Raw genomic sequence first — 20,751 nt, 5'->3', positions numbered from 1 at the left:
AGCACAGTACTTAAAAGAATTGAAAGTGGATGCCTCCAGAGGTAGGAAATCAAGTAGTGGTGGTAATAGAGGAGGGCTTTTCTTTCTTGTCCATTTTTGTTGGTAACAAGCCTTGCAGAGGTGTCTTTCTGAACTATGTACATGTATAATTTCAGTAAGAACAAATACTAAATTAACCTGCACAGGATTACATAGCCTACAGTGGTAGGAATGGGGCTTCAAATCTAGTTGATCTGGTTCTCTAACCTATTTGTCATATATCTACCAACAAGGCCAAGGAAGAGTCTATTAGAAATCTGGGTGACTCATATTTGACCACATCCTACTTACTTAATGCCTTACTAGATACTGTCTTATGTCATTTCATGATTATTTATCTAAACTTGATTTATCAAAAATAGTTTAGAATAAAAGGCAATCAAAAGACAAACAACCAAATACGTGAACCTTGTTCGGGCCCAGATTAAAAAAAACAACAACAACAAACTACGAAATGGCATCTCTAAAATAATTAGAGACATTTGAGTATGGATTATGTATTAGAAGATTAATTAAAGAATTAGATTAATGTGAGGTAATAACATGATAGCTATATTTTTAAAAGTCCTTCTCTTAGAGATGTATACTGAAATATTTATGGGTAAAACGACATAATATCTAGGATTTGCTTTAAAATCCAATATAATTTTTTAAAAATCCAATAATAAAAGAGAAATGAATCTCTGTGAGAACAGGGCCTGCATTATTCACATGTACCAGAGACTCTCAGACAGGATGAGACTCTAGTCATTTGCTCTATGACATTCTGTTCTTCATCTGGAAAAAAGATGTACTTGGTAGGCTGTCATTAAAAGAAGATGATCCTGGGATGTCTGGGTAGCTCAGTCAGTTGAGCATCTGACTCTTCATTTTAGCTCAGGTCATGATCTCAGGGTTGTGGGATTGAGCCCTGAGTCAGTCTCCCTGCTCAGCATGGAGTCTGCTTGAAATCCTCTCTCTCCCTCTGTCCAAGCCCCCAGTCTCTCTCTCTCTCTCTCAAATAATAAATAAATAAATCTTTAAAAAAGAGAGAGTATGGTATTTGGGGCACCTGGCTAGCTCAGTGGGCGGAATATGTGATTCTTCACTTGATCTTAGCCAAAAGGCCGAGAAGCAATGAGTATATGACTCTTGATCTCGAGATCATGAGTTCAAGTCCCTTGTTGGGTGTGAAGATTATTTTAAAAAAATAAAATTTTTTAAATAAACAAATAAAAATAAAAAAGTATGATGCCATTCTATTCTCCGGAGATAACTTAGTTAAGGCAAAGGGAGGGGATAGAGTAAAAAGGTTGCTCAACAAAGTTTTTATATTCTGTCGTGAGAAATTATGTGTATCTATGACTCTGTAATATTTCTATATAAGAAGGGAGGGTATGCACCAGTCAGTACTCCAGTTGAGAAATGAAAAGCTGTACCTTGTTGCCATCACTATTGTTCATCTTAAGTACTGAGAATGGAAGGTAGGGGAGAAATGGAATACATCATGGGTGAGAATGTAAAATGATGAAGCAGCTCTGGAAGAGTCTGGGATTTCCTCAGTAGTTTTTTTTGTTGTTGTTGTTGTTGCTTTATTTTTTTTTTTATTTTTTTTTTTTAAGATTTTATTTATTTATTCATAGACACCGAGAGAAAGGCAGAGACACAGGCAGGGGGAGAGGGAGAGGGAGAAGCAGGCTCCATGCAGGGAGCCCAGTTGTGGGACTCGATCCCAGGTCTCCAGGATCACACCCCAGGCTGCAGGCGGAGCCAAACCGCTGTGCCACCGGGGCTGCCCTGTTGTTGCTTTAGTTTTTGTTTATATACTTATCTAAGTAATCTCTATACCCAACATGGGGCTCAAACTCATGACCCTGAGATCAAGAGTCACCTGTTCCTCCACCCCAGTCAGCTGGCCCTCCGCACCCCCCTCAGTAGGTTAAATATAGTTTCTATATGACTCAACAATTCTACTGCTAGGTGTATACATACCCAAGAGAATTTTATGTCCACACAAAAACCTGAACATTAATGTTTACAGCAGTATTACTCACGATAGCCAGAAAGTGGAAGCCACCTAAATGTCTATCAGCTGATTAGTGGATAAACTAGATGTGGACTATCTATATCATGGATTATCATTCACCATAAAAAGGAATGAAGTATTGTTACATGCTTCAGCATGGATGAATCTTGAAACATTATACAAAGTGAAAGCCAGTCACAAAAGACCAAATACTGTATGATTCCATTTATACGAAATGCCCCAAATAGGCAAATCTATCGTGGTAGAAAGTAGATTAGCAGCTGCCTAGGGCTAGAAGTGGTTGGGGGAAAGTAGAGCATGACTACAAATGGGCAGGGTTTCTTCCTAAAATAATGAAAATGTTAAAAAATTCATTGTAGTGATGTGTACACCCTCTAAAAGGACCAAAAACCATTTGATTGTGCACTTTCAATGGGTGAGCTGTATCTGATATAAATTATAGTTCAAGAAAGCTGTTACCTAAAGAAAAGGGGGAGGAGACTGAAAGACACATCATGTCCCCTCTAGGGAAACATGACTCCTCTGAACACAGGGAACTTTATTGTTCGGATTTTTTTTTTTTTTAAGATTTATTTATTTATTCAGAGAGAGAGAGGCAGAAACACAGGCAGAGGGAGAAGCAGGCTCCATGCAGGAAGCCTGACATGGAACTTGATCCCAGGTCTCCAGGATCACACCCCGGGCTGCGGGCTGCGGGCTGCGCTAAACCACTGCGCCACCAGGGCTGCCCTTTTTTTTTTTTTTTTTTAACAAAAGCAAGAAAGAAACCTCAGCAGAGGGCTAAGAAATCAGTGAAGGCAATCATTATTTATTACTTAATTATTATAGCGAAGAGAAAATTAAAAGGACCTAGTTTTAAAAATCCTCTTTTGGCTTCTGTCCTTAGTATTCTGAATCTCTTATATAGCAATTTTTTAAAGGATTTTATTTATTTATTCATGAAAGACAGAGAGAGAGAGAGAGAGAGAGAGAGGCAGAGACACAGGCAGAGGGAGAAGCAGGCTCCATGCAGAGAGTCTGCCGCGGGACTCCATCCCGGGTCTCCAGGATCAGGCCCTGAGCCAAAGGCGGCGCCAAACCGCTGAGCCACAGGGGCTGCCCCACATACTCTTTACTTAGCACAGTACCTGATGCACAGCAGACATTCAGTAACTATTCTTTTTTTAAAGATTTATTTATTTATTCATTAGAGGCACAGACTGAGACAGAGGCAGAGACACGGGCAGAGGGAGAAGCAGGCTCCATGCAGGGAGCCCGACATGGGACTCGATCCCGGATCCCAGGATCACGACCTGAGCCAAAGGCAGGCGCCAAACCACTGAGCCACCCAGGCGTCCCAGTAACTATTTATTGAATGATAAATTTAAAAAATGAATGAACAAATGATGTGGAATCTGAAAACAGTCAATCTTTAGAAAACAAAAATCCTACCATGTCCTTTTTCACTATAAAAGAGTTGAAACTTACATAGCGTTACTGTAGATTTTTTGAAGTCTGTGTTTTAGAATATCCACAGGATGCTTGATTCCACCTCCCTCAGAGAGAGGAATAACGTATGCCTTCATGCAGGGCTTTCCCTTACTTCATACAGGGCTTTACTATTCTAGTCCTGTCTCTGGCCCCTAAGCTAAAAACTCGTGATCATGGTCAGCAATGCAAAGGTCCTGAATCTGCCAGAGAGAGGAGCTCACTCAGTGGCCCACATACCTGCACTTATAGCAAGCTGCAGTCTTCTGGAAACATTCACTGCAAAACTCTCCACCAGAGACTGGCACAGAAAACAACTCTGATTCTTTTTTTTTTTTTTAACAGCTCTGATTCTTATTAAAATATATAATAAGCTATATGGCCCCATTTGCTCAGTGAAACTATAATAAAATATCAAGAGAAAAAACCAAGTTAGAACTGGAATCACCACAGCCTCTAACACTGTTTTATATAATAACAACGATTCAGTGTCATCACATACAGTACATATTAAGATCTAACCAACTGCCCCCCAAATGTCTTTTACGGCCTTTCTCTTCACATGTGGGTTCCAATTAAACTTCACCCATCCCATGTGGCTATTTTGTCTCCTTAACCTCTTAATTTAGGAACAGCCCACTTCCTCTCATTTTTGTTTACTCATGTCACTGACTTTTTTTTTCAGAAGAGTCCAGGTCAATTGGTTTGTAGCATGTCCTACACATTGGATTTGTCCGATTATGTCCTCAATATCAGATTCAGGTTAAATATTTTTGGCACACTCTGTAGATGATGGGGATTTACCTCTGCATCACATTAGAAGGCATATAATGTCAGACTACCATACTGATGATGTTATACTTGATCATCTGATTAAGATCACCTTTTCTCCCTTGTGATTAGTAAGTTAATTATTAAGAAATTAATGAGAATTAATAAGTCAATTTTCTTAGTGTGATAATGGTACTGTGGCTATGTAGGAGAAAATGTTTGAGGTTTTTTTGGAGGGGAGGGTTGGGGCTTTTTTGAGGGGGGGAGAGGCACAGAGGGAGAAGAAAAGAGAGAATCTCAAGCAGGCTTCACACCCAGCATGCAGCCTGATGCAGGGCTAGATCTCATGACCCTGAGATCATGACCTGAGCCAAAATCAAGAGTGGGATGGAAGGCAGCCAGGTTGGCTCAGTGGTTTAGCGCCCCCTTCAGTCCAGGGCCTGATCCTGGAGACCTGGGATCAAGTCCCACGTTGGGCTCTCTGCGTGGAGCCTGCTTCTCCCTCTGCCTGTGTCTCTGCCTCTCTCTGTGTGTGTCTCTCATGAATAAATAAATAAAATCTTAAAAAAAAAAAGTATCAAAAACTGCAGCTTACTTTTAAATAAAGGAATACTATGAACAACCCTAGGCCTACAGGTTTGATAACCTAGATGAGATGGATTAATTCCTTGGAGACACAATATGCCAAAACTCACACAAGAAATCAACAATCTGAATAGGCCTGTATCTATCAAAGAAATTGAATCAATAATCAATAGCCTTCTAAAACAGAAGGCACCAAGCCCAGATGGGTTCACTGGTGAATTCTACCAAACATTTAGGTAAGACATTAAACCAATTCGCTATTATATCTTCCAGAAGACAGAAGCAGAGGGAATGCTTCCTCACTTATTCTAAAAACCTGGCATTATTCTAATACCCAAACAGGACAAAGACATTACAGGAAAAGAAAACTACAGACCGATATCTCTCATGAACGTAGATGTAAAAATCCTCAACAACATATCAGAAAATTGAATCCAGCAATGTATTAAAAGAATCATATACCACAACCAAGTGGGATTTATCCCAGATGGAAGGCTGATTTGATATTTGAAAATCAATTAATATAACACATCAATATCAGCAGGCTAATAAAGAAGAAAAAGCACATGATCACATCAACAAATACAGAAAAAACATTTAACACAATCTAACACCCAGTGATGATAAAAACTCTCAGTAAACTAAGAAAAGAGCAGAACTTTCTCAACTCGATAAAGAATATCTACAAGAAAACTACTAATACTATCACTTAATGGTGAGAAACTAGAAGTTTTCCCACTATTATCAGGAAAGGAACAAGGCAAGAATGTCCCCTCTCACCACTCCTTTTCAACATTGTACTGGAAGTCCAAGCTAACGCAATGAGGGGGAAAAAAGGAAATAAGGTATACTGATAGGGAAGACATAAAACTGTCTTTGTTCACAGATGACATGACTGTCTATGTAAAAAATCTGAAAGAATTGACAAAAAAAAAACCTCTTAGAACTAATAAGTAATTATAGCAAGGGTGCAAGATACAATGTTAATATATAAACGTCAATCACTCCTATAAACTAGCATTGAACGAATGGAATTTGAAATTTAAGACAATACCATTTACAGTAGTACTCCCCAAAATGAAACACTTAGGTTTAAATCTAACAAAATACAAGATCTATATGAGGAAAAATGTAATTTCAGATGAACGAAATCAAAGCAGAATTAATAAATGGAGAGACATCTCACATTCTACTAGAAGACTAAATATTGCCAAGAGGTTAGTTCTTCCAAACTTGAGCTATAGATTCAAGGCAATCCCAACCAAAATCCCAGCAAGCTATTTTATGAATACTGACAAACTGATTCTAAGGTTTATATGGAGAGGTAAATGACCCAGAACAGGTGACATAACACTGTAGAAGAAGAACAAAGGTGGGAGACTGGCATTACCTAACTTCAACACTTACTATAACACTACAGTAATCAAGACAGTGTATTGGCCAAAGAAGAGACAAACAGATCAATGGAACAGCACAGAGAGTCCAGACACAGACTCACATAGAGTCAACTGATCTTTGACAAAGGAGCAAAAGCAACACAGGGAGCTTTCAACAAGTGGTGTCCTTTCAACAAGTGGTGCTGGAACAATTGGCCATCCACATGAAAAAGAAAGAAAGAAAGAAAAGAAAGAAAGGAAAGCAAAGGAAAGGAAAGCAAAGGAAAGGAAAGCAAAGGAAAGGAAAGGAATCTAGGTAGAGACCTTTCAAAAAACTCAAAATGGATCACAGACCTATTTATAAAACAGAGAACTCTTTAGAAGACAGAGGAGAAATCTAGATGACCTTGGGTTTGGCGGTAACTTTTTAGATACAACACCAAAAGTGTGATCCAGGAAAGAAAGAACTGTCATATTAGACCTCATTAAAATGAAAAACTTCTGCTCCAGAAAGACAGTGAAGAGACAAGCACAGTTTGGGAGAAAATAATTGTAAAAGGCAAATCTGATAAAGGACAATTATCCAAAATACACAAAGAACTCTTAAAACTCAACAATAAAAACAGACAACCCAATTTAAAAATGGGGTAAAGACCTTAATAGACTCCTCACCAAACAGAATATATGGATGACAAACAAACCTATAAAAAGACATTCCACAGGGCACCTGGCTGGCTCAGTTGGTAGAGCAGGTGACCCTTGATCTCAGGGGTTGTGAGTTCAAGTCCCATGGTGGGTGTGGAACCTAATTAAAATAATAAATAAAGTAAAAACTTCCCCCCAAAATAAATGCTCCATATCATATGCCAACAAGCTTTGCACAGTGACAGTATCATAGCCAATGAGGTTCATCTGAGGTGTGATTATTGGCAATTGAAAAATTTTCCCATATCATATGCCAACAGAGAAATGCAAATCAAAACAATGACATACTACTACACATCTATTAGAATGGCCAAGATCCAGAACACTGACAGCACCAAATACTGACAAGGATGTGGAGCAACAGGATTTTTCATTTATTGTTAGTAGGAATGCAAAGTGGTACAGCCATTTTAGAAAACAATTTGGCAGTATCTTACAGAACTAAACCTACCCTGCTATACATTCCAACAATCATATTCTTTTTTTTTTTTTTAATTTTTATTTATTTATTAGAGTCACAGAGAGAGAGAGAGAGAGAGGGGCAGAGACACAGGCAGAGGGAGAAGCAGGCTCCATGCACCGGGAGCCTGATGTGGGATTCGATCCCAGGTCTCCAGGATCGCGCCCCAGGCCAAAGGCAGGCGCCAAACCGCTGCGCCACCCAGGGATCCCACAATCGTATTCTTTAGTATTTATTGTAAGGGACTGAAAATTTACATACACACACACAAAAAAAAAACCTGCATACAGATGTTTATAACAGCTTCATTCACAATTGCCAAAACCTGGAAGCAATTGAGATGTCCTTTAGTAGATAAATAGATAAGTAAACTGTGGTAGATCCAGAAAATGGAATATTATTAAGTGATAACAAGAAATAAACTATCAAGTCATGAAAAGACATGGAGGAGCCATAAATCCATATTACTGAGTGAAAGAAGCCAATCTGAAAAGGCTGCATACTGTAGGATTCCAACAATATGACATTTCAGGAAAAGGCAAAACTATAGAGACAATAAAAAGATCAGTGTTTACCAGGGGTTGGGAAGAAGGGGAGAGATGAACAAGTGGAGCACAGGGGATTTTTTTAGGGCAGTGAAACTATCCTGTATGACAATATAATAGTGGATACATGTCATTACACATTTATCCAAAGCAACACACAGTGTAACACCAAGAGTAAACCCTACTGTAAACGATGGGCTCTGGGTGATAATGATGTGTCTGTGGTTCATCAACTGCAACAATGGGGATGGTTGGGGGTGTTGATAGTGGTGGAGGCCATATATGTGAGGGGACAGAGGGTTTATGGGAAAAAACTGTACTTCCCCCTCAATTTTGCTATGAACCTAAAACTGCTCTAAAAAATGAAGTCTTAAAAATAAAAACTCTGCAACTTACTTTCAAATAGTACAGAAAAATGTGTCTGTCCATCCGTCTGTCTACAGAGAAAGAACAGATGCGGCAAGACATTAAAATGTTAACTAGAAAATCTAGCTGAAAGGATCCTGATGCTCACTGTACTGCTGTTTCAACATTTCATTGGTTTTTTTTTTTTTTTTTTTTTTTGGTAATTTTTCTAAAGCAAAAAACTGAGGTGAAACAAACAAAAAGGATTAACAGTGGGTCAGAACCGAAGTCCTGAGACAAGAGCGTGTAGTAATCTCCATTGGCTAACACTAAGATGCCAAAGAAGGTTGAGCTAGAATCTCTCCACTCCTTAGGGAAAAAGAAAAAACAAAAACTCACAGGTTGAATGTCAACCAGAAGCCATAATCACAGCCACCAGAGGTGGGTCAGATGCGAGCCTACGGAGGTAATTGAGAAGTAAGTCACTGCAGTGACAATACTCAAAACCCTTCACTTCTTACTGTCTCACTCCCATGTTCCTACTCATGAGAGCACTCACAACCAAACTAAGAAATTCATTAGGGACGCCTGGGTGGCTCAGTGGTTGAGCATCTGTCTTGGGCTCAGGGCGTGATCCCGGAGTCCTGGGATTGAGCCCCACGTTGGGCCCCCCACAGGGAGCCTTCTTCTCCCTCTGCTTGTGTCTCTGCCTCTGTGTGTCTCTCTCACGAATAAATAAAATCTTTAAAAAAAAAGAAAACTTAAAATTATATCTATACACCAATGTGATTATATACAACAAGGAAAAATGTTTGGGACACAGGAAGCAATTCAAAAAATATAGAACAAAAAATTACTTCAGATTGCCTCTGAAGTATGCATCAGAAGTATTGCATACTTCAGATATGCCTCTGACAGAAGTATATAGAGGTGTTCATTCTAAAACGAGCCTTATTTTTTCGTGACTCAAACACACACACACACACACACACACACACAATTTTATGAAAAATTCTAATTCCTGAGTTCTGGTCTAATTTTGAGATTTACTGCATCGAAAGTGGTTTCCAAAAAGATCCAGTCTCACTTATTTAAGTAAAAATGAGGATTTCCAAGAATCTGTATCACAGTGCATGCAGAAAAGGTCTCTAATTCATGTTTTCCAAACCAGTTTGTTTATGGCAGACACATTCAAGCACTCATTTTAGATATAAAATGCGTTCAAAATTTTTATGTACATGTAAATAAGCAGGCATGCTGATTGCCCAAAGGGAGGGAGCCAGGGGAAGGTGGGTGCTGGGAACCACAGAGAGAGACACCAGGGTCGACCCCAGGTGACACGGGAAGAGGGAATCCCACTGGATGTGGCAAAACCGGAATGAAGATCGGATTCTGGCAGATGCAGGGGGGAGGCCCCGGGTCACAGGAGATGCCAGCCAGCCTTGGCCTTCTGGCAGACGAGCTGCGAAGCCGGTGGCCCATCAGGGCATGCAGGGCTCTGTACACCCTGCCGGGGAGTTTTGAACACATCCTGCCCGGGACCAGGGCGCAGTGCTTCCCTCCAGCTCCGAGCCGGGACTTCATTTGATTTAATATCCCAGCCATTTGGCAAAATATCTGGCCTGCAGCAGGAATTCAGCAATATTCGCTGAACTGAATGAGGTCTTCTCCCTTCTGAGCAATGAGAGGTCAGGGGAGCTCTGATCAGAGGCTTTGCTTCTCGCATGGACAGTTGAGAGCGGTCCAGCTAATTTTCATCCCTGTCTCGCTTCCAGGACGGCTTGTTGCTTTTCCTCTGATCAAGGTGGTCTTTGGACAAGATGTGCCTTTTTTAAAAAAATATTTTATTTATTTATTCATGAGACACAGAGAGAGAGAGAGAGAGAGAGAGAGAGGTAGAGACACAGGCAGAGGGAGAAGCAGGCTCCATGCAGGGAGCCCGATGTGGGACTCCATCCTGGGGCTCTAGGATCACACCCTGGGCCCAAGGCAGCGCTAAACTGCTGAGTCACCTGGGCTGCCCAAGACATGCCTTTTCATTATGATTTTTGTCACCAGCTCGACAATGAGCTTGCACCTCCCTTTTTGCACCAAAAGCTCTAAGTGTGCTCTGTTCCTATTCGTTAATCTATGCATACAGGTGGGGGCCTGAAGGCCAGTCACGGGGAAGAGGTTCTCTCTCAAAACTTCTTGTATAAAATTGCTCGTAATACACTGTTTTTAAGGTCTTCAGCTTCTCTCGCACAGTCTCTCCTCCATTCCTGGCGTTGCTCATTTGGCCCTGGTGTTCCCACGCTCCCCCCCCCAACCCATCCATCCTTCTATGCTCAGCCCTACCAGAGGTCTGTCCATTTTATCACTCTTTCGAAAGGACAAACTTTTGTTTTGTTTTGTTTGTTAATTCTCTATATTCTGAGGTGAGTTGTGTTTTTGTTTTTGTTTTTTCTCTTCCAACTCTCTTTATTACTTTGGCTTCCTTCTTTGGGTTTAACTTGCTGTACATTTCCTAACTTCTTGAAACACAGGTTCAGATCTCTGATTTTCAGCCTTTGTTTGTTTGTTTTTTCCTAATATACGTACTTAGGTCTGATTTCCCAGGAAGCTTGGTTTTAATAGCATTACATATGTTCTAACGTGTTTTTAGTATCGTTTAGCTCAAAATACTCTCCAGTTTCCGTTATGATTTGTTTTCATTGACATGACGGTTATTTACAAGTTTACTTCTTGACTTCTAAACACGTGATGATTTTCTAGTTATCTTTCTGTTACTATTTCTAGCTTAATTCCACTCTGGCCAGAGAATTTATTCTGTATGCTATCAATCCTGGGAAATTGGTTGAGACCTGCTATGTGGACAGCCTGGGGCCTCCTCTTCATTTACCTGGTAGAGTCTAAATTTTTCAGTGCAACCTGAGTCATGACCCACCCACCTGGTGAGGGACATGTCCCCATTAGAGGCCTGCCGTGCTGGCCATGCTGGCTTCCCCATAGTTGTCCAAAAATGCCAGGCTTTCATATTCTGTCACTTCACCTGTAATCTTCACTTTGCCAGAGATGCCCCAGTGCCACTGTCTGCTCCTCCTTAGGATCCTTCTCTATGCAGCTCGGATCACCTCCCACCCTCCATGCGGCCTTTCCAGTCCCTGCCCCATCCCTGAACTCACAGAGGCAGCTGGTACCTACACCTCATCTCCTTTCTGTCGTTACTGCTCTTCCACGCTGCTGCCAGAGTTACCTTTCTAGAGCACAGATCCAACCATTTCTCACTCTGGCTTACAATCCTCATCAGACCCCTCTACCCAAAGCCTGAAGTCTGTGTTCCACACAGGAGTCTCTCCTGGCCTTTGTCCAGGTCCCCACACCTGTGTTCATGCTATTTCCTACCTAAAATGCACTTCCCGCCTCATTCCTGCAGCTTTCAAGTAAAGGCTCAGGACTTGCTTCCTCCACAAAGTCCTTGCAACACCCCCATCCCCTAACACTGCACTTCCAGGGCAAAGTAATCATTCCCTGTATAACGGTCATCATCAAGGGCAGAGGCGGGAGCAGGGGAATTTTAATTATGCTATTTCTTTTATTTCAGGGAGATTTTGGTACTTTCACAGCAGAGTGTGGGCTTTGCAAAAGGTTGGCCTGCACTGTATACCCAGCCATATCTCCCTCCATCTTAGCACGTGTCACACCTAGGGCACTAATTTTTTAAAGTATGTCTTACCTACCAGAGTATAATTTCCTTAAAAATAGGGAATGAAGCTTATTTAATTTTGTTCTTCGGAGACAAGCACAGTAACTAGCTTAATAAGTACAACTAAATGAACTTCACTGAGGGAATTAAAGGAAGACAATTTTAAATTCTAGGTACTCAAATAGAAATTCCAGAAGAAAGCTCTGCGCTCTGTTAATTCCTGAAGTCCAGAGCACCATGTTTCCACCAGGTATTTCCATTCCATGTAAGAAACTTTAATGGCCCCGCTGCATTAAATCTAAATTTGCAGAGCTGGCACCCAGGCCTCCGTAATGGGACTCTGCCCCCCATTCCAATCTTCTGTCCCACTTCTGCGCCCCACCCCACCCCCTGCCACCATTATTCACAAATGACTCTCAGCAATCACTGTTGCTTCAGAAATATTGCTAATGCTCTACTTAACGGGAGCACTTTCCCCAGGTCCCCTAATGTCTTACCCCACCCATCAGGGTCCCGGCTTCAGAGAACACTTAATCCCACCTGTCTTAGCCTTGGTTCCTTTCTCTGAGCCTCAGCTTTCAGGCTGCAAACTTGTCAGGCCCTGGTGCCTCTCATCCTGTGTGCCCACACAGTACCTAGAACATGGCTAGAAGAGGCCCAGCTGTCACTTGGCAGTAACACCTGTTGACGACAAAGTCATTGATCTCTCTACCTTGGCTTCCCTCCTGCGATTCAAGGGCTACCTGGGTGGTATCCAGCAAATCCCCAGGAGCTATCAGTGCTATTTGTGTGAATATTTCCTTGTAATTCTATACCTCCCGACTATCTCCTTGGCACCCTGCGGAAGATATTTCTGGATAACAGAGAGAAAAGCCTGTTTCCATAGCCATGGAGTAGAATCAGAGGCTTTTCCATTTTCTTCTGCACCCCTAGAAATATATACACATACACACGTGCACACACAACTGCACTTGTTTTACCTCTTTTTGCCTTTCCAGAGCAAGCAATCCTTAAATTCTCGGCTCTGTGTGACTTTGTTCTATTTCCACCATCTGGTAAAATTTTGCTTTCCTGAACCTTTTAAAAATACCCCCAGGTAAAAATAAAACTGTGATATGATAGTTTGGGAAATTTAAATATGTAGCTCTAAGAAATTAAAAGCACAGTTTTGAAGCATCTTTCATCTACCAATAGTGCTGAAATCCAGCCACAGCAGGGTATGGGCAAAATAATACTGGAGCGACGAGGGTTCCATGTCTGTCCTTTCCCGCCCAGGCACATAACTCCTCTAGGTGCCAGCTTCCCTTAGTCAGTGACCGGGGTCTGGTCAATGGGATGTGGGCTACAGAAGCACGTCACCTCCAGTACTGGCCCACGGAGACCTATAGAATCTCAACGTTCTCACCAGTTTCTCCTCTGTGGACTGGATCAGGACCAGAGGAGGACTCCAAGGCCCCAGGGGCTGGTGGGGTCACTAGATAGGAGGAGACTGTGGCTCTGAGCCAATGAGGTAGAACAGAACTCTTCCCCCCAGCCCTGCACTAGAGTGTGATAAGAAAGAAATAAACCTTCACTGTGTTAAGCCACTGCAATTCAGGGGTGGTTTGTAATAACAGAAAGTCCACCCTAAAATGATATTATCCTGAATTCTTAAAGTTAAAAATTATTATTATCCCTGAGAATTACTTACAAGCAACTCTGTCTAAAGCTCTTTTGTCACTATTCTCCCTGTGACTTAGGCGCAGGGGGGGAGTTGTAGCATACCCCTCAGATCCCCCCACCACCCGGCAAGGAGGAAGACTAGTCCCCATCTGCTGGCATCACGGTGAGCAGAAAGACCCCAGATGTCAGGCATCTTCAGGAAATGGTTTAGTTGAAAAGAGCTGCCTGCCCAGGGTCATGCCATTCCTGGATTGGCCTTCCAAAGATTAGTGGCAGTCTATGACCAGTTGAGGAGAAACGATAAAGGCACAGCCCCTTCACCCCAACTCTGAAGGGCTGTCCCTACTTCACAGTCCCCATGGCATCAGCTGAGGCCTTTCCTGGGACTGAAGTACAGCCCAAATTCTCCCTCTGCACAATCCCGCTTCCCTTTCCTCCCTTTCCTTTCTTTGCCTATCAGGGCATTAACCCCAAAACCACTCCCCGGTAAGCTTTCTACACACTAACTCTTCTCTCAGAGTTACTTCCCTGTGATCCCAACCTGAGACAGGCACTGTGTTCTTGATGCAGCGTCACGTTGCCCAAGCCTGCCTCAGCATATGGCACAAATACCATGTTTTTCAATCAAAAATGAAAATACACAAAGTCACAATGGGTCAGAAGCTCCAAAATTGAGACGCTCCAAAATTGAGACTCTCCAAGATGGGTTAAACAGGTGATGGGGATTAAGGAGTGGATCTTCTGTGATGAGCACCCAGGAAGGTACAGAAGTGTGGAATCTATACTATGCACCTGAAACTAGTATTACACTGCAGGCTAACTCGCTGGAATTTAAGATTATTATTATTATTTTTTTTTTTTGCCCAGAGAAAAAGAGTACAAGCAGGGGGAGCAGCAGGCAGAGAGAGAGAGAGGGAGAAGCAGGCTCCTGGAGGAGCAGACAACCTGATGCAGGCAGAACTCGAGCCCAGGACCCTGGGACCATGACCTGAGATGAAGGCAGACACTTAACCAACTGAGCCACCCAGAATCTAAATAAAAACTAAAAGAAAAAAGAAAAAAGAAAAAAAAAAACCCTGAGTATTATAGTATTATACCATTAAAAGATAGATTCTTTGCTAGGAAATGAGAGAAACCATAAACATTTGAGACCCCCGTCGGGAAAAGGAGCTTTGAAATTTCCCAAAGAAAACATCACTACCTGGCTTGTCATCCAATAAAGAAATTATTAAATACATAATAAAGAGCTACATTACAAAAATTATTGAGGATCCATTATCCACCTGTGCAGGTATTTGGTATTATTATTATACTTGCAGCAGTTACTTTTTGAGCTAAGAGCTTTATGGACACTCATTACCTCAATAAATTCTTCATACATTTGGCAGGTGGTAAAACTCAGGTTCACAGTGAGTAAATAAATTACCTAAAGTCAGGGATCCCTGGGTGGCTCAGCAGTTTAGCGCCTGCCTTTGGCACGGGGCGTGGTCCTGGAGTCCTGGAGTCCTGGGATCGAGTCCCGCGTCGGGCTCCCTGCATGTGGCCTGCTCTGCCCTCTGCCTGTGTCTCTGCCTCTCTCTCTCTCTCTCTGTCTCTCATGAATAAATAAATAAAATCTTTAAAAAAAAAATTACCTCAAGTCCCAGAGTTAGGGCTCAAAGTCAGGTTGGGGTTACTCCAAGCCTCAACTCTGTGGTATGTCTTGCATATTCAAGCTACTATAAGGAGTTCAGTAAGTAATTTGCAAGGGGGGAGGGAAAGCAAAAGGCAAGTATATATGATTCCAAGACCTGTTCTCTTCTCTTACCCCGTCTCAACTGACAATAGGCAGTCACTGCCTTTTAGGTACACAGATGCCAGACATGAATTAAAGAATTATTCCACACACAATTTTGCCAAAAGAAGATACCTTCCCCCCCCCAAAAAAAGAAAGTGGATCCCTGGGTGGCTCAGCGGTTTAGCACCTGCCTTTGGCCCAGGGCGTGATCCTGGAGTCCTGGGATGGAGTCCCACATCGGGCTCTCGGCATGGAGCCTGCTTCTCCCTCTGCCTGTGTCTCTGCCTCTCTCTCTATGTGTATCATAAATAAATAAATCTTTTTAAAATATAAAAAAATAAAAATAAAAAGATACCCAGCACAAAACTGTTCTATGGCGATTCAAAAGGTTCTCCTGCCCTCTTGTGGCTCAAGGAGACGACTACATATCAAAGCTCCATTAAAAAGCTAAAATACCATATAAAGGCAACTGGCAGTCACATAAAACAGCAGGAGGCAACTGAGATGGGCTCTAAATGAAGCCGATTCAGTGACTCAAAAATCTGATTTTTTTAAAAAAAATTATTTGTCCATGAGAGACACACACAGAGAGGCAGAGACACAGGCAGAGGGAGAAGCAGGCTCCATGCAGGGAGCCTGACATGGGACTCGATTCCAGGCTGCCTCGGGGTGACTTTATAAGCAGCAATCACTTGCTGTTCCCCCACCCTTAGTTATAAAATCCTCCAGGACTTGGTTCTGGGTCCTCTTTCATCCCATGTCCTTTCCCAGCTATCAGTTTTCTTCCCTGAAGGCATTCAATGTTACTATTTGGGGGGTTTATGCTTCCAAAGTAATCTTATGCATATCATGCAAATCTATATGTTATATATATATATATATATATATATATGCCTGTGTGTGTGTACAAATATGAATGTACACGCACAAGACTTTTCCTCTTCCCGTCTATAAAAATGTCAGCATTCATATTCATATGCAAACTGAAGGAGTTCTAAGGGGATATTGCCAAGCAGCAACTTTCATAAGAAATGAAACTGTGACCCCAAACATTTTGCAACCCACAGTTATGTGGCAGACAACTGGAGTGAATCCATAGGGGAAGATCAAATTCAAGTACTGTCTCCCACCCTAGTCTACTGTTTGAAAAGGTTTCACAAAGTAGCCACAAATTAATTCAAGGGAAGGATAGAACACAGATGCTGATAAATCAAAGATCAGAGACTACATACGATCTTTCACATCTATGGTTATTTACCTATGAAAAATATTATATTTTATTTTTTTTTAAGATTTTGTTTATTTATTCATAGAGACACAGAGAGAGAGAGAGGCAGAGGGAGAAGCAGGCTCCATGCAGGGAGCCCGACGGGGGACTCGATCCCAGGTCTCCAGGATCACACCCCAGGCTGCAGGCGGCGCTAAAACTGCTGTGCCACCGGGGCTGCCCCTTTTATTTTATTTTTAATGAAAGTTCTCTAACTACATAAAAGTCAAGAGAAGAGTGAAATGAACCCCATCCTACAGATTAAACAATTAAAACGTTTCACTACTGGTTTTGTGGCTTCATTCCTTTCTTCTGTCTCTCTTCCCTTCCCTCCTGGGCTGGGCCGCTCCTTCTCTCTGTTTTAGCTATATTATTTAAAAATAAGTCCCTGACATCATGCTGTTTCATCCCTAAATGCTTTGTCTGGACATAATTATAAAACACAAAGACATTTCCTTATATGACCACAATATCATTATCGCATCTAACAAAGTCAATAATTTCTTGATATCATCAAATGCTCAGTCCATATTCATACTTCTACAATTATCTCAAGAAAATCTTTCTACAGCTGGCCTCTCAAGTTTCAAAGGAACTGTACAGCCAAAGAAATTCCAAGGCCAGTCTGCAACGGCCCATGACTATTAAATCTTGAATCTCCAGGTTTCCAAACCCCCACCAACAGGAAATGAACTGCTAAAGCTCCCAGGAACGGCATTTCTCCCAGTGCCCATTCTGACGTGGCCTTGGGAACTCTGGATTAAGGAAGAACCACTCTTTACCCTTTAGCTACCATATTCCCAGACCCCCGGTCCTATACAAAGACTATTTTGTCTCTATAGATTTGTCTAATTTGGACATCTCATACAACATATGGTCCTTTGTTGGGTTCACATGCTTTCAATGTTCATTCATGTTGTAGGATATATCAGTACCTCATTCCTTTCCTAATATTCCATTCTATGGATATACCACATTTCATTTATCCACCCATCAGTGGATAGACATTTGGGTTGTTCACACTTTTTGGCTGTTATGAATAATACTGCTATGATCATTTGTGTATAAGTTTTAATTTGGACAAATGTTTCCATTTCTCTTGAGACTCTGGGTCAAATGGCAACCCAAATTCTAACTTTAAGGAACTGCCAGACTGTTCTCCAAAGTAGCCACACCATTTTATATTCCTTGCAGCAGTGCATGAAGGCTCTAATTTCTCCATGTCCTCACCAACACATATTGTTATCTATTGTTTTGATTAGAACAACATTAGTAGGTGTTAAGTGGTGTCTCAATGTGATTCTGATTTGCATTGCCCTGGTCACTAATGATGTTGGACATCTTTTCATGTGCTTATTGACCATGTATACAGGTTCCCTCCATTATCCAAAAGTGGAATGTTCCTATGAAATCTTTCATAAGCCAAAATGGCATACAGTGAAGAAGCACTTAACCATTAATTTATATAGAAAAATGTTTGAGCGTCCCCGACCCAAAAATATAACCCCTCTAGGCCTTTCTGACACCTTAGGGCACATCTTGCTAAAGGATGAACAAAATAAATTGAGCAAAAGTGCAGATGCTCACAGACACAGTTCAATGCTATAGGCGGCTTGATGATGACACACTGAAGGAGCTTGGAGGTGCCACTCTTGTTGCTTAGAGTTCGCGCTGCCTTTATAATAGTTTGCTGCAAAACACTGCATGTCTTTTTCTCTTTTTGTCTTTTTTTTTTTCCCATGAAAGCAAAAATCCTCTTCAGAGTTCCCTCAGAGAAAGCAGGTACTAATAATGTAGGTCTTTCGTAAAAGTGAAGTGGCTAACACGAACTTTTGAAAAACCAGGAGATACCTGTATCTTTGGTGAAATGGCTATTCAGATCCTTTGCCCATTTGAAAAATTGGTTTGTCTTTTGATTATTGAGTTATAAGAGTTATACGTTCTATTTTTTTCCCCATCTTTTCCATTGAGAATAAAAGGTTTCCAACCACTTAAAAGAGTATTGATTGTTCTTTTTTCTATAGCAAAAAGTAACCACCAAAACTAGTTTCAAGCTTATCCAAATCAATGACAGATTCACACCATAATACAGGCTTTTGAAAAGCCAGACAATCAACAACAGCTTCACTTCAATGACTATGCTTCTGAAAGCCATCCCATTCAACAACAATCTTACTCAGACAACTGAGTAAAGGTCACAGCGAAAGGTCAACCAATCCCTAAACGCTCTTACTTCTGAAAGTCTACCATGGCCTGAATGCCATTCTTTTGAAGACTCTAGAATAAACCACTGGTTCTTAAATTTCTGGTATCAGGACCATTTTACATCCTTAAAACTTACTGAGAACTCTAAGGAGGGTCTATATGTGTGGGTGAATAATATTTACTATACCAGAAATAAAAAGAAATGTTTAAATACTAATTTAAAATTTATAATAAGCCCATTAAATATTATCATAAACAATATAATTTTATGAAAAAAACTTTCTAAAAATATGAGTAGGAAAAGAGTGGCACTGTTTTACATTTGTACAATGTCTTTAATTTACAACTTTATAAAAGTGTGGATTCTCATCAATTTCCACCTTCAGTCTGTTGTGAAACATTGTTTCTTTTTTTTAAAGATTTTATTTATTTATTCATAGACACAGAGAAAGAGGCAGAGACACAGGCAGAGGGAGAAGCAGGCTCCACGCAGGAAGCCCGATGCGGGACTCGATCCCTGGTCTCCAGGATCACACCCCAGGCTGCAGGCGGCGCCAAACCGCTGCGCCACCGGGGCTGCCCGAAACACTGTTTTAAATGCATGAAAAAAAAATTCTGGCCTCTCACAGATACATGATTAGAAGAGGGAGAGGTGAAGAAGGAGGAGGAGGAAGAGGAGGGAGAGGTATTATAATAACCTTTTCAGATGTTTATGGATATTCCTCTTTGATGCTATACCAAAAGTCAAAAAGTGGTAGTTTCTTAAAGGTTAGAGGCAATACTGAATCTGAAACCATACCAGTAAACATTTTCATACTTTATCACATTAACATCCACTGGTCTCACACTTTGAACAAAGCTTTTCACCATGCATGAACTGTGAGCATCAGAACAGCGGGCTTTTGGACATTATTAGTTCACTGAGTTATATAGAACTTCCAATGCTTTCATATTCATTAATCCATATTTTTAAAAAATCACATTTGTAGGGCACCTGGGCGGCTCAACATCAATGCAAATGTCAACACGGTTCAACAGCCAACCAATATTTTATCATCAATGTGAGAATACTTTTTTTTAAAGACTTCTTTTTTTTTTAAGATGTATTCATTTTAGAGGAGAGGGGCAGAGGGAAAAGGAGAATCTCAAACAGACTCTGTGATGAGCATGGAGCCCGATGTGGGGCTCGATCCCATGATCCCGAGATCACAACCTGAGCTGAAACACCCAACCGACTGCACCACCCAGGAGCCCCAACATGAAAATACTCTTGATAAAAAAAAAAAAAAAGAAAAAAGAAAATACTCTTGATCAAACTCTGAAAATTACTGCTACAAGACAGCTCTCTGCTTTGTCTAGAGAGACTGTGTCCCACACAAGCACAGTTCTCCTCGCTCCAACTACCAGTACATTCAACAATTTTGGTTGATGTTAAGTGTTGGCCTCCTCGGGCAAAATCATTTGTTTGACTTTCCTGCCTTCTGTTTATTCTCATTACATTTTTCCTTCTGTTGGCTTTTGAGTCATGCACTTTCCACACTCTATTTGCATGGCGGTTAACCTAGAAATCTTACCTGCATGTAAAACTTAAAATTCTAAATTTATCAATATATTTAACCCTCCTACTAAACAACACAAGAAAAATACTTTAACTCTTAACATTTCTCAGATACGCTATTGCTGGCTAGTGGTAGAGTTCTCTCCCTTTGTTCTTATAATGCCAAACACTGTGCAATACTGTCATTTCTTTTTCTATGGCCATCTTGAACTTCAATTTCCCCACATGCCTACTGTTCCCTTTGCTCACCATTCCCCCCTGCACCTTCCTTCTAGGAT

The 20,751-nt window shown here is 41.2% G+C and overlaps 1 protein-coding gene and 1 pseudogene across 2 annotated transcripts in view; one reads left to right on the top strand and one right to left on the bottom strand.

Annotated features, from left to right (window-relative positions):
* Positions 1-20,751, bottom strand: part of ST3GAL3 (ST3 beta-galactoside alpha-2,3-sialyltransferase 3) — a 196,108-nt gene that overhangs the window by 128,924 nt on the left and 46,433 nt on the right. The window lies entirely within an intron of this gene.
* LOC121481723 lies at positions 7,137-7,252 on the top strand (annotated as a pseudogene).

Source organism: Vulpes lagopus, chromosome 23 (assembly GCF_018345385.1).
Source record: "Vulpes lagopus strain Blue_001 chromosome 23, ASM1834538v1, whole genome shotgun sequence".
NCBI lineage: Eukaryota > Metazoa > Chordata > Mammalia > Carnivora > Canidae > Vulpes > Vulpes lagopus.
This window is presented reverse-complemented; position numbering and strand designations above follow the sequence as displayed.